Source organism: Cupressus sempervirens, chromosome 3 (assembly GCF_028749045.1).
Source record: "Cupressus sempervirens isolate cs-2001-9-10 chromosome 3, ASM2874904v1, whole genome shotgun sequence".
NCBI classification, from domain to species: Eukaryota; Viridiplantae; Streptophyta; class Pinopsida; order Cupressales; family Cupressaceae; genus Cupressus; species Cupressus sempervirens.
The window spans coordinates 883721883-883735776 of NC_143120.1; positions in this window are offsets into that span (position 1 = coordinate 883721883).

Below are 13894 nucleotides of genomic sequence, written 5' to 3' on the forward strand. Positions count from 1 at the left end.
TTCCTTATGGTGAAAAGAATTGTAGAAAGATAGGGAAGATAATGGTGAACCAAAGATAACCAAATGGAGGGTTATGGTTTCTAGACTTAAGGCTAAGTTCATACTAGAGGATTGTGAGCTTAAGTTGTTTGAGAGGATACCAAATATTAAGAAAAAATATTTGACAGTTAGAGAATACACTAAGGAGTTCTATAGTTATGGACTTTATCTATTTTTAGTAAGAATACTTAGTGGTTTGTATTATAATTATCTTTATACTATTTCCATGTGAACTATTGAAGCATAATGGATTCCTATAGCCAAGTAGTTTATTTTCATGTAGCCATATGATGTATGCATGTTCATGAGAGATGAAGTTTAATGAATGAATGCAAAGTGAAAATAGATGTATCTACATATTTTATGCTCCTAAACCCTTGTAGGAACAAGTTAACAATGAGGAATGACCCAAAATAAATCTAGCACATCACATCAAGTTTTGGGACCAAGTCAATCAGTATGAAGAGAGATATAATGAAAATATTGAAGAACTAGTTGATTCAACTACCTTTCTAGTTGGACCATTTATAATATTTTAATGAATAGTAAATCTAGGGCGTAGTTAACCTATATTGTCTCATGTGGATATGTTTAAGATTATTTTTTTCATTCTAGTTGAGAAACTTTCTCTTTTTTGTTTCAATGTGTGTTGTCTTAAAATGAGAGCACACATCATTTAAGACCTTTTAGCTCCTACCCTTTAGTTATTTTATTGATGATGGATGCATTTGTGCTTAATTAACCCTTTGTCTTGCTCAATTTCATATTTTCTAGTTCCATCTATGTATTTTTCAAGGCCTCAAGGTCACTCCTCGAGATGACCTTGGTATAGCTCGACCCAATAGACATATATTGGTATAAGTTGACCAAGATTCAACCTATACCTTCCAATAAAACCAATACCTCCCATATTGACTTAGACTTGGGCTATTTTTGGTCATGGAGCCAGTTTTGTCTCGAAGAATTAATTTTGAAAACTAGGCGATCCTGTCATCTTGCTTTGTTTTTTAACCCAAAACTATTGTAAAAGGAAGTCTAGGAACCTCATTTCCACATTAAGATATATATATTCATGCACGATGGAAACTCAAGCAAGCATATTCAAGGCATTCATCAAGTTTCCAAGGTAGTTCTCAAGATTCAAGGATCCTTTATGAGCATTTTCTCTTCAAGATCTAGCATTGTGTTCATTATCAAGGGAGAAGATATGTATTGTGTCATTCATCTTCTTCATCCTTTGTGCACATATACATCCATGGCTCCATGATTTGGTATTAAATCCATTCCATTTGTGGAGATTTCCTATATCCTTCATTGAAGATTCAACATCAACAGCATTCAAGCATTGCAAAATCCTTATTAACAAGGGTTTCATTGAGTAAGGTGAATATCTACATATTTTTTACTTCCTTAAATGCTTTACATTTTAAAGGTTAATTCATAAATAGGGGCTTGACCAAGGAAAATCCCTTCCCCAATAAGGTATTAGAATTGTTAATTTGGATCTAAAAACTATCAATCACAAGATTTTAGAAAAATCTGGGTCAACTTTATTTTTGTGCGCTAAGAACATGTTCATTAGCTTGTAAACCTATTGATGGACATCACCCAAATAAACACGTACTTGGAGATCTAGGATTTGTAGGGTTTTCTAGAAAGAAAAAAAATTTGATCACAGATTTGTAGTTATATTTTCTGTAGCAATTGCTTATTTGAAGTTTTTAGAGCAAAAAGACACTTTCCCTTGTAAATTTTGAGGTGAATTGTATCTATCCTTTTCTCATATCATAGATCTGTTTTAATTCTTAAACTAGATTAATTGTATATGTATAGCTCCTTGACCTATTTCGTCCTTGTCATTTAATCAATTAGATCAATTTACATTCATATTGCACATTTAAAGTTAATAAACATTGTGTGAAAGAGAAGTTTTTTGCATACTTCCTTAGTATAATTTAGGTCTAGTATTGGCATACCTTCGTCTTTTCTAATCTAACTTGAGTTATATTGAGAGTTATGTTTGGAAGCCCCTTTTTCTCTTGTATTGAATGGCTTAGGGTGAAATTGTTTAACTCACGAATACATCTCATCTTGTTTACATTGTTAAATTTTATTTATGTCATTCCCCCAAACATTTTGGTGAACTCGATATTGCACACCTCTTTCTTACACTTCAAAGTTCAATTTTTATATCTTATGGAGTAAATTTCTTTCCTTTGTGCATCAATTTAATCTTCTTTTTCATTGTATGTCTAGACCTAGGTTATATTCACTCATCTCATATTGAAAAAGTTGTTTAAATCATTTTCCACCTCCACTCTATCCCCTTTGTAATATAACATCTTCCTTTAAAATATATTCCCTGTAAAAAGAACCAATTTAATATATGTGATATTGCTTTGTCCTCTCTTACATCACCTTATAAGGAACTATTGGAGCAAGAAGAAAATTTCAACCTTTCTCTCAATTCTCCTCCTCTTATTGGAGGAGAGTTGAGAATTGATGTTAACTCTTCTCCTAATATAAGCCTTATCTATTGGGATAATTTTTCTATGGATGATATTATACCTTCTTTCAATTGCTCTCTTTTTTCTTTTAGAATGTGCTTTCTTGATAGAGATATTCTTACCTTTGATGATTATGCTATTTGGGATGAAGCCATGGATGATGATATGGATTACTTTCTTCCTCGTGAAATAACCATAGTTCAAAAAGATGATATTATGGTTGACACCTCTTTCATTTCTTTTCAACATGATAAGCTTGATATTTCTTCATCTCCTAACACATACCCTGCTCTTAGGGATATTTTAGAAAAAACAGGAAGACATCATAAATTATTTTATCAATATAAATTTTCCTTTATTTAATGCTCCTAGTAGAGATGAAGCATTAATGAAAGTCCACAATCCCTATTTCAAGGATTTTTTAGGAAAAAAGGATAATATCATTCTCCTTATTGCTCTCCCTTCTAGTGATGATTCTATGAAGAAGCAAGATCCTAATCAAGTTAATGTTTCTCATCCCATTATTTTGAATGAGACTCTAATAACCCTTAAATCTTGTCCTCAAATAACTCTCGAATGGGATCCTAGAAATCCTTTGAATTATCATGTGGTGTCTTACACCTATCGTATAAGGAAAAATCTTCACCTTGGTCTTCCTCCCCCACCCTTTCTTCCCCAAATTATTGGGAAGGGATATGATTTGGTAGTGCAATTACATAATACCACTGCCAATATTTATCTTTTGGAACTTCTTCAAACATCTCCAACATATCATGAAGCCTTGCAAAAAGCATTAACCACTCTTCCAACTATACCTCCTAATCAAGATAACATCAACACCTTTTTGCAATACATGAACACTACATCAATCCCACCTTAAAATGTGTTTACTTGTGATGATATTCCTCCTAAGGAAATTTAATATCACTAAGATGCCCCTATGGTAGTTTTCCTCATTAGTGGTAACCTAATGTAAAGAATCTTATAAATTCATCACTCACTTAGAATCCATCTAATCCCACCTTCGACCTATCACATTTAGAATATATTAGATGCACTTCAACAACATCTTCATCAACATAATAAATTTTAGTATGGAACCATGATAGTTTCCTCAATCCTCCTTTACAACTTCAAACACCTTCGCAATCATGAACATCATAAACATGATCAATTCATCAATATTATTCAATTAGAAAGGAAGTTCAATCCTACATATTACTAGGCCATTAAATCTATCATCAAAAGCTTAACAGTTGGTTCTATTACCCCATACATCAACTAAAATGCATTAAACATAAACATTACCTTTACCTTGTTCATTAAGGTAGTCATACCTCGCCAATCCTCATTGGATATGTCATCCTATAGGCTTACAACTTCAATACATTTGTCAATATTATTCATATAACATTGAGTCTTTAAACTATTTGTTCATACTTGCAATGACACACTTAGTCAAATATTGATCAAATATCCATTAGTCACTACAAACATATCTTATTAGTAACAAAAATGCTTGTCTTTTATTCTCTTTCTATCCATCCAACACAAGTTTCTAACATGACTACATATCCATCTACTATCATTTGCTTTGGGCACATTTTCCTAAGTCTGAGATACACTCAACTCAATTTGATTAGATCATTAAACTTCAATCAAATTATTCATATTGGTTCCCTAGGGGTCTTCAAACATTTAACTAGTCATTTAATATGTTTTCTAATCAAACAAATGTCAAATAGTTTACCTTTACTAGCAAAAACACAATTTTACTAGATTTATGCTCTCTGGGACATCAAGTTTCTCACGCATGCCTATATAATTCACTTTGAAACCAAAACCATTTTAAATTTGGAGGAATCCATTATCAAAATCCAATGTTTCATATTTTTCTAGCAGCTAATTCATTACATATTATCAAACCCCTTGTTTGTGGGTTTGTATATGTGGGTTTTAAACCAGTTTATAAAGAATGCATTGGATCTTCCATCTTACTCAATGACCTTATCTCCAAGTTGGATTAACTTAAATCCAATCAAACATACTAAAATTCCAAATCATTTTTAGCAACATTTTAATCCATTTTCATAACAACAATGCTTGTGATTAGGGGAAAAATGTGACTGTCGCCAAGAAATTGTCAACTTACAAACCAAAGAAATGAAAAATTCTTATTAATTTCACAAAGGCTTATACATTTTTTGAAGGTGTACACTTCCTCCATGCACATTATTAACCCATTCCATTGACAATTATCTTCCCTTTATGACCCTACATCTAACTATCAACATTTCTACAGGATATGACAGTTAGAGGACTTATTATGAGTCCTTCAAGTGCCTCCTCTAACCCAACATCCCCCCGATTTATGCTCAGAAAAATCCACCTTTTTATCATGTTTATTTACAGTTCTAAGAAACATAACTCCTTCTAGGCTGACCAAGACAACATATGACAACAATTTATTACAAATAGCAAAATGCAAGATTTTGCACTTTGCAACTTTTGCAGTTTTTACAAATTGAACCAAACAAACTTTGTGGAAACCTTCTAGACACATCCATATAGGTATTTAATTTACTTTTATGTAACCTTACCCTTTCATGGTCATTTTGCAACATTTTTCCCTTTGACCAACTATCTAGACCGACTTCACAACTTTTTACAAAAATGGCCCATAGCCTTTATATATTGGAATCGATTTATTCAAATACATTATAAATGACCCAAAACACATCACATTAGGTATCTTGACCTCCTAGTATTCTTTTACTATAAGTGTTCCTACACTTTATTTATTCACCTTCAAAAAATCTCCAAGTCCCTTAGAGACATGGAACCAATGATTTGCAAGAAACAAATTAGACCAAAAACCTATCATTTTACCTTTATTACATCCTCCTTCTCATGTCTCTATCATTGTCACCTTGTCCTTAAAGGATATGATATTGTCATTGTGTTTACCCTCTTAGTTACTCCTATCACTAGAGTATTCAAATGGTCGTAACTTCATGGCACCTTATCAATCAAAGATCTAGGGTAAAAGCACAAACCTGTGTCACCTTTTATAAAGAAACGGGATATCAGAATGCTACAATTCAACATTAATGACAAAAAAATGGTATTTGTGTTTAGAATATGAAGATGATGTAAACTGATGAAATTTGTAAAATTGGATGAATTTTATGCCTATAATTTTTATAATTTTTTTGAGTAAGATTTTATTGATTTTATTTTATTTTGAAGTCCCTTTTTTAACTGTAAAAATATATAGGGTGTAGTTCCCGTCAAACAAGTATATGCAAATCATTTTTTTTTGTTCTAATTTGAAAATATCTTATAGATGACATGTATGGCTAGGGACCGAAAAAAGAAATAATTATTTTTGATGTATATTTTCTTTGTTATAAGTACTCAAGTTTGACCTTATCAAAATCCAACAGTTTTTTCCTCCCATCAAAACTTCCCTATCAAATCTATACCTTCTTGAAAAAAAATTACATATTCATGAAGATGATTCTCTCCTCTCGAGATAAATATGATTTTTTAATTTTTTTGATATGATTTACTATTTTTTTTCCCCTTTTTTGAGCGAGCATCTTCTGAAATGTTGAAATATCAACTTATAATATTTTGATATTATAACATATTATAACTAATCAAAACACTCAAAAATTTATATAATGATGATATTGAATTTGAGATCTATAAAAGGGTTTTTTAGTTTTTGAAAAAAATTGAGTTTTGATAGAGAAATCAGATTTGACCAAACTAGGTTTTGGTATCCTAAACGGTGACATAGATTTGTGCTTTTTCCCTCCACCTTTACCCTTGCTACTTAAACCTCATCACAAGCACCTCATTCATGTGTCTCTCCTATGAGTTTGTCCTTTCCTCTCACCCTAGTCTCTTGGCACCCATTGAATGACTTCTTCACCCTGGACTACCCATATTACCCAATGTTAGATCCTAGTGTATGTATGGAAATGTAGCGTTAGAAATATAAAGACTAGCTAAATATTCAACCAAAAAAATACTAACAACATATGTTATTAGACCATAAAAAGTGAAAAAAAAAAAAATGAAATGCAAGCCCTGCAAAACGACAAGATCCTTTTGTTGAGTAGATGTGATCCAGTTGACAGAATGTGTGCTTTAGTGCTTTAAAGGATGGATTTTTCTTCAGGGATGGAGGATTAATGGTTTTCAATATATGGACATGTGGAGGAAATTTAACATTATTATGGTATAATTGTGTTTTTTAGCTCTCAAATGGAAATTGTAACTTTTCTCTAAATTATGGCTTATTTGCAAAGGGGAGAGGATTCAATTTATAGACAAGGAGAGCATGGAATTTTTTAAGAGGAGGGCGAGGGGTGAATCAATTATCCAAGGTCCAGATGTACCAATTGAACAAAAGAACACTTAAACAACTCTAGCTCTTAACATTCAATAGCTCAGTCTTTGAAACTACTAAGATTTCTCGAGCACAAAGTCATTAAGTGAGAACATTTTCATATACTACTATATGTCTATTACTATTCCATCTAACCAGCTTAAATAATACTAAAAGTATCCCAATATTTCTATGCTACTAAAATCTAATCCTATTCTTGTAATGCCCCGCCAAGGGATCCATAGAATTTCACTAAGTTTGCCAAACAATTTTTTTTTTTAAAACATGAAAGTAAAACCATTCATAACATTTGCGAAAGCAATAGCAACAATTCGAATAAAATTAAACATAACATACCTAACAAGTTACATTTTTTAAGAATCCCTTAATGTTGAATCACATCTAATAATAACTATTTCATCTAACATCACATCCATATGAAATAACAATGATACATCCAACATTCTTAACAATATACAAGTGTCCTTTTAGTAATTACATTTTAAATTGTTCAATCATCCTCTGTACATGTTACAAGGTATGAAAGAATAAACATCCATGTAAATAAAGTACATCATCATCCAATATTAATCCATGATGCAATTAAAGTAAATGAAACTACAAACCAAACATGATACATCATCATCATAAAGATATAATCATCCATCATAAAATATAACCATATATCACAACATAAATAACTAAGTGCACGGTTCCTCCCAACCATTAATAGCATCATTAGACCATCGTGGATCCTAGCCATCCCTCTGTGCGTAACATTCCAAAGCACCGAAGAGATCATCGGTAATAACATAGTAGGAATGTCACTCCTAAAACATCTTACTAACATGCAAAGTAAAGCATAAGATAACATCATCTAACATATGCAAATCATCAATATAAGAAACATATCAGAAAATACATCCATCATAGATATATCATCTATCATAATGCTCCAAGAACAGAATGAAAATAAATACCAACCAAGAATACTCCAGCCACGGTGTCTCGGACGGATCTCAAATGATAAGAGTGGAAAAACACTACCACCCAACCATGTGGAACCTAAGTGGTCCACTCCCACCATGCTGAGGAGATAATCTCAAGTCCCAAACAGGCTATCCAAAATGCATTGCATAAATCTCTATAAGTCTAGGAATCCTAAAAGTATACTAACTCAAAGGTTCCATCACACAAAACCGACATCTAATTTCCAGAGGCACAACAATGACATGTAGGAAACCTACTCTGCAAGCGAGAAGTGTCATCACATATATCATGTACAAGTTACCCTGGCAGTTAGCTAAACTCCACGGGTCCATACTGATCTCATGTGGCCACTAGTATCCTCTCATACTGACGAGGCATACTATGGAATGCAAGGTCGCAACCATGTGTTCTCTCTACTCCCATCCTAGTCTGTACAAGCACTCAAGGCATGGGCGAAAACATCAAAACAATTATCTTTTTAGGTTCATTTAATCCCCATTTAGTGTGTAAATGTTATCACTTATTAACCAAACTTACAATGAGTTACCCTGGCAACCACTTAGGGCCCTGGCCCCCATTGCAAGCCACTTCCCGACACTACAAGTAGATTACCTACCCTAAGGTCATGGAATCATAAATCACCACAGTCCTGTACAAGTGATTGTAAAGAAAATTCAAAAGATAATCCATAAAAAGAATCATCAAATATCCATAATAAGAATCATCAAATCTCCAAGATAAAAATCATCAAATCTCCATGAGCATCTGGAAAAGCATCCATAGAAAATCATGACCACAACAGTTCTCTATTGGCAACTGAAGGCATCACTGATAATCATAAGTATCAATTGGTTCTCAATAACCAAAATATATCTCAAAATAAATCACAATATCCATTGGTTCTCAACAAGCAACCAAGAATATCTCATAATCATACTGATCGAAGACTTCAAAATGGTTGAGTCAAACATGTCACAACATGACATCATCAAGAAATAAATCGACATTTCAGTCCCATCATGGCGACTAGAAAGTAGTCCAAGGTTAACTGATCGATGACTCAAAAATGATTAGCTCAAGTGTCTCATACACATACATCTTAGCTTCACACATGAAGACTGATGAACAGTAACAATCAGTAAATACAAACATTTCATAGAGCATATGATCACATTACCATGGTTGGGTTTATAAAGATCAAGAGCAAATAAGATCAACATGCCATCACATCTCATAACCCTCGAGCCTCTGGTAACAACCTATAACTGGTCAACACTAGTCAACCCAAAAAACCAAAAACAAGAAGCATAGAGAAAACACGATGCAAATACATGTTTTGGTTTTTCTATAATCTCATAGTTGAATAATGTGTGGAGTTTCATTTTCCATTTTCAAGTGTAGGGGTTTCAGTTTCCATTTTCAAGTATACTTCAAGTGTATAGGATTTATCATTTGACCTATACGTCAACCCATTTGTTTCCCCGATAGCATTATCCTTCCATTATTTAAAATAATATTCTAAGAATAACTGAAGGATAGATTTTTACTCATTAAATCATTTGTCCTTTAATTAAATTGTTCTTCTTTATTTAACTAAGATCCATAATCTAATTGATTAACTCTTCTCTAATGTTACTACAATTTTTCGAGATAATCAAAGGATCATTATTCATTTATAAGAGATCCAAGTATCAATCTTCGAATAAGACGATTATAACTTTATTAAAATGATCAATCAAATAAATCAATTAACCTAGGTACACCGTCCATGACCTATTAACATTCTAAGAGTTTTCAATTAGAAACTTAATTAAGTATTACTAAAGTTTGAGTCTTTTAATTTAAGCGTTATCATCATTGACAACCATATAATATCTAAAGTCATAATCCAAGTCATGAGACTTATCAACTTCAATATAGATAATCTACAATCTCGTTAAAAGAATTATATCAATTAAATCTCTATTACATAACTTAAGTATTAATTAAATCTAATTAACTCTCATTAATTAATTTAATTAATAATTGCATAACCATAGCAACGTTCCAATTAATATCAGTTGACTAATAACTAACTAGAATTTTGTAAGATAAAAGTCAACTATAATTCAATACTCAAATGATCATATTAATAATTCAATAATAATAATCTTGTTAATATTTAATAACAAGCTATATTGACAATCTTAATAATAATTCTGTAATGACCACATTCGTCATTCTTATATGAATACTGATGTTTCCTTAATTAATTCGTATTATCAATATTCATTTAGATCATTATACTATTACTTATTAATAATTTGCTAGACCCAACCAACATTAATAAAAGATAAACCTATCACAACTATAATTAATCGATCTAGAGAAACTTTACATAAACTTCATTGGCTAACTCTAATCGCCATTAAGGTATATCGATAAGTTATCTAATAATACATAACATAACAATTCTACTTATAGTAATGTTATAACAATGACTCCATGTCAATTAATCCATTATCATTACAGTCTCTTCATTTAAAATTACCATTTCTTAAATTATTTAATATATATTAAATAATTTTTAATATACATTGAATAATTAATATTAAAAGTCATCCATTCTCTATTGAATTCAATATCTCTTTCCATCAGCTCTATTTATAATCTTTCCCATTAAAAATCTTCATTAATTCATTTAGAACATTCTTATTAGTCTTTAGACTAATTAAATAATTATTAAATTCTAACTACATTGCTTTATTGAGATTTCAATATCTTAAATAAAATTTTATTAATATTATATATATATATATATATATATATATATATATATATATATATATATATATATATATATATATATATATATATATATAATTACACACACACACACACACACACACACATATAATGATTAATATTCAATACTTCATTATAATTACAAAGTTGAATTACAATATTAATTATATATATATATGCATACATTTATACACACATATATATACATATAATAATTAATAAAAATTGAATTTACAATTAATATTATAAAACTCAACTTAATATATTAACATGCTTAGCTTTAAAAATTGCTTGGGAGAGTGTTTAGTTTTAAGCGAATTTAAATTCGCTATATGGCACGGACAAGCCGTGCGGCCCCGCCCTCTGACGCAGGGCCTGCAATGACAGTTGCAGTACTTGCGTCAGCGGGTACAGGCGACCATCGATGCCAACTAATAAAGGCAGGTGGGGGTAGGGGGTGGATAAACCCGCCCCTCCCCAAATTCATTTTGTATTAATTTTTTATAACATTTTAACAAATGCGTTCGGATTCTAACCAAGGTTTTTCCTTTGCATTTTTTAATCGCAATTATATATGTAAATATATGTATATATATGTGTGTGTGTGTGTGTGTGTGTGTGTGTGTGTGTGTATGCAAAATTAAAGCATTATAGTATTTCAATCATAATATATATATAAAATGAGAACATATACTATTTTCAAATAAAAAGGGTCTTCTAACTCTTTAAATTACGATTTTTTTATTTTTTTTTTAAAATAATGGTCTCTAAATTACTCATAATAACTGTTCCTCAGATTTACCTATTAATTTGTCTAATAGGTTTTAAAATACAAACTCTTGTCTAATCAAATCTTCAATTCCAATACAATTAGAACCCAAATCTGATTTCTTTCTAAATTGAAGCTAGGGTTTTCTATTGTTTTCTTTGCAACCAAATAAAATATCTAGATTTCAATTCAAATTGTAGATTCAATCACAAAGAGTATTCAGACACCTATAACAGACACGATGAAGACAGGAAGAGAAATAGTGCAAAGAGAATATGCGAATATCATGAGTGCACCTGGACACTGATGCTAATTTGTCATGCCTCAGAAGTCCATAGAAAATCCCTTCCTTCTCCATCATTCGCAATTCCTCCAAGATCCAAGCCAACCGAATCCTCCAAGTGACTAGAAGTGCTGGAAGAAGCATAAGAGCATATGGAAGCATAAGAGCATGTAGAGGCATATGAGCTTCTCAAATGCATGTAAGCTTTGATGCTTGAAGCTTCCATTTAAGCTTGTCCAAACACACTAGGAGAGCCTCTATTTAAAGGCATCTAAGATACATCTAGAGTGTCTCTAGAAACAACTAGAAGATAAGCATGACAACCAAGCATGAGCCTCCTCCAACCTTCTAGATAAGTCTTAAGGTTGTAGACACCATGTGCTCAAATAAAATGCTAACCCCTAAGTGTAGACAACTAGTGCATTCTTAGAGTGCAAACTTCTATGTTGTCTACATGACAACTCTCGAGAATTTGCCAACTCCTATGTGAGCAAATATTAAAATAATGCACAATAATTAATATAATATTTACTTTACTCTTTCCAATTTAATTTATTTATTTATTAAATCTCATGCACTAACTTTAATAATTCCACTTTTCAATCTTAATATATTTATATTTTAATGACATGAAATCTAGAATCTTTTAATAATTTTAATATATTTTCTACTTTTAAATTTCATTTTCAAAACTTAATTGCTAAAATATTTATTAGCTTTAATAATAATATTATTTAGTCATTTATTTAAAAATGAGCTCTAAATATATTATTATTAAAATAAATATTGTCACATTCCAAATTTAAACTTATAAATTTTATTTTCAAATTTAATTATTTTATTTAATTAATTTTTCAATTAATTAAATAAAAAAAATATTAAAATATCATATTAATTTTTCATTAAATTAAACCATTAATTAAATCTTTTAATTAGGCTTAAGTAATAGAAAATACACCAAGACTCACAAGGTAAAAATACGAAAATCCATCATAGTCAAAATACATACAAAATCAAACCAAGGGTTTATATCACGAATTACGTCATCCGATGCATTCAGAGGGTACTCAACTTAGATACTTGTCCTAATTTTCAATTAGAACAAATGGCTTAAAGGGTTGGAATTTGGACTTGAGAATTTATCTCCCCTCTCTTATCATTGAGATAATGTGATAGGGTATGCTCATCCTGGCAATTCAGGGAAGTCGATACCCGGTACCTGCAACCTACATAAAAACCATGCATGTACAAGCACAATATATACTAAACTAAATAGGCAATGGCAAGAAGTGGTGCATCATGTAGATCCCGACTAGCAGGTGACTACGACTCCCTTCCTTAACCACATCAGACACGCCATACATAAGAACAAACACGCACACCATACACATGCAAGTATGGGGTAAGTATCCATAAGAAACACATATGATAATAAAAACCATCTAGCTAATAACCATCAATAACTGAAATCACTTGAATAATCATCATGCATACATGAACTATAAAGTACCAAGTAATCTCATCATATAATAAACTGAATTTGAAACATTATCTAATAATCTCAAAACAATGTTGCTAACCATCAACATAAAACTAGCCCTAAAAGAGCTCGACAATGATAGCAAAAAATGCGACCTAGGGGCAGGCACTACAATTCTAGCAAAATTCTCTAGCATTTATAGTCTTTTACAAACCCAAAAAGGTGTCCATCAAAACCCAACCTTTTTGGATGAAAATAGTTATAAACAAAGAAATAGTTTTGAAAATTCAAACACTGAAGATAGCTATTTGCATCTAAACATCGTCGTTGGTCTTTTCTCCATATACCATGGTTTTCTTGACTAATTTCTAGCTTCTAAAGGTGCTTGCGAATTCCTACATCATGTGGGAGTGAGGACTTTTCATGCTGAATAGTTTTGATCTGCAGGCACCTTTCTACCAATTGAGCTCCCTAATCCTACGACTTTATCTTGGCATAAGGTTCCTATTCATATATAACATTGATTTAATTTTGGCTAGGGTGTTGAAGTCTCTAGAAGTAGGGGTGTTGCTATCCTTTATTCTAGACATGGCATCCTTGAATCTCTTAGTTAAAACCTCAGAGTCCATGTTGTCATCTTTAA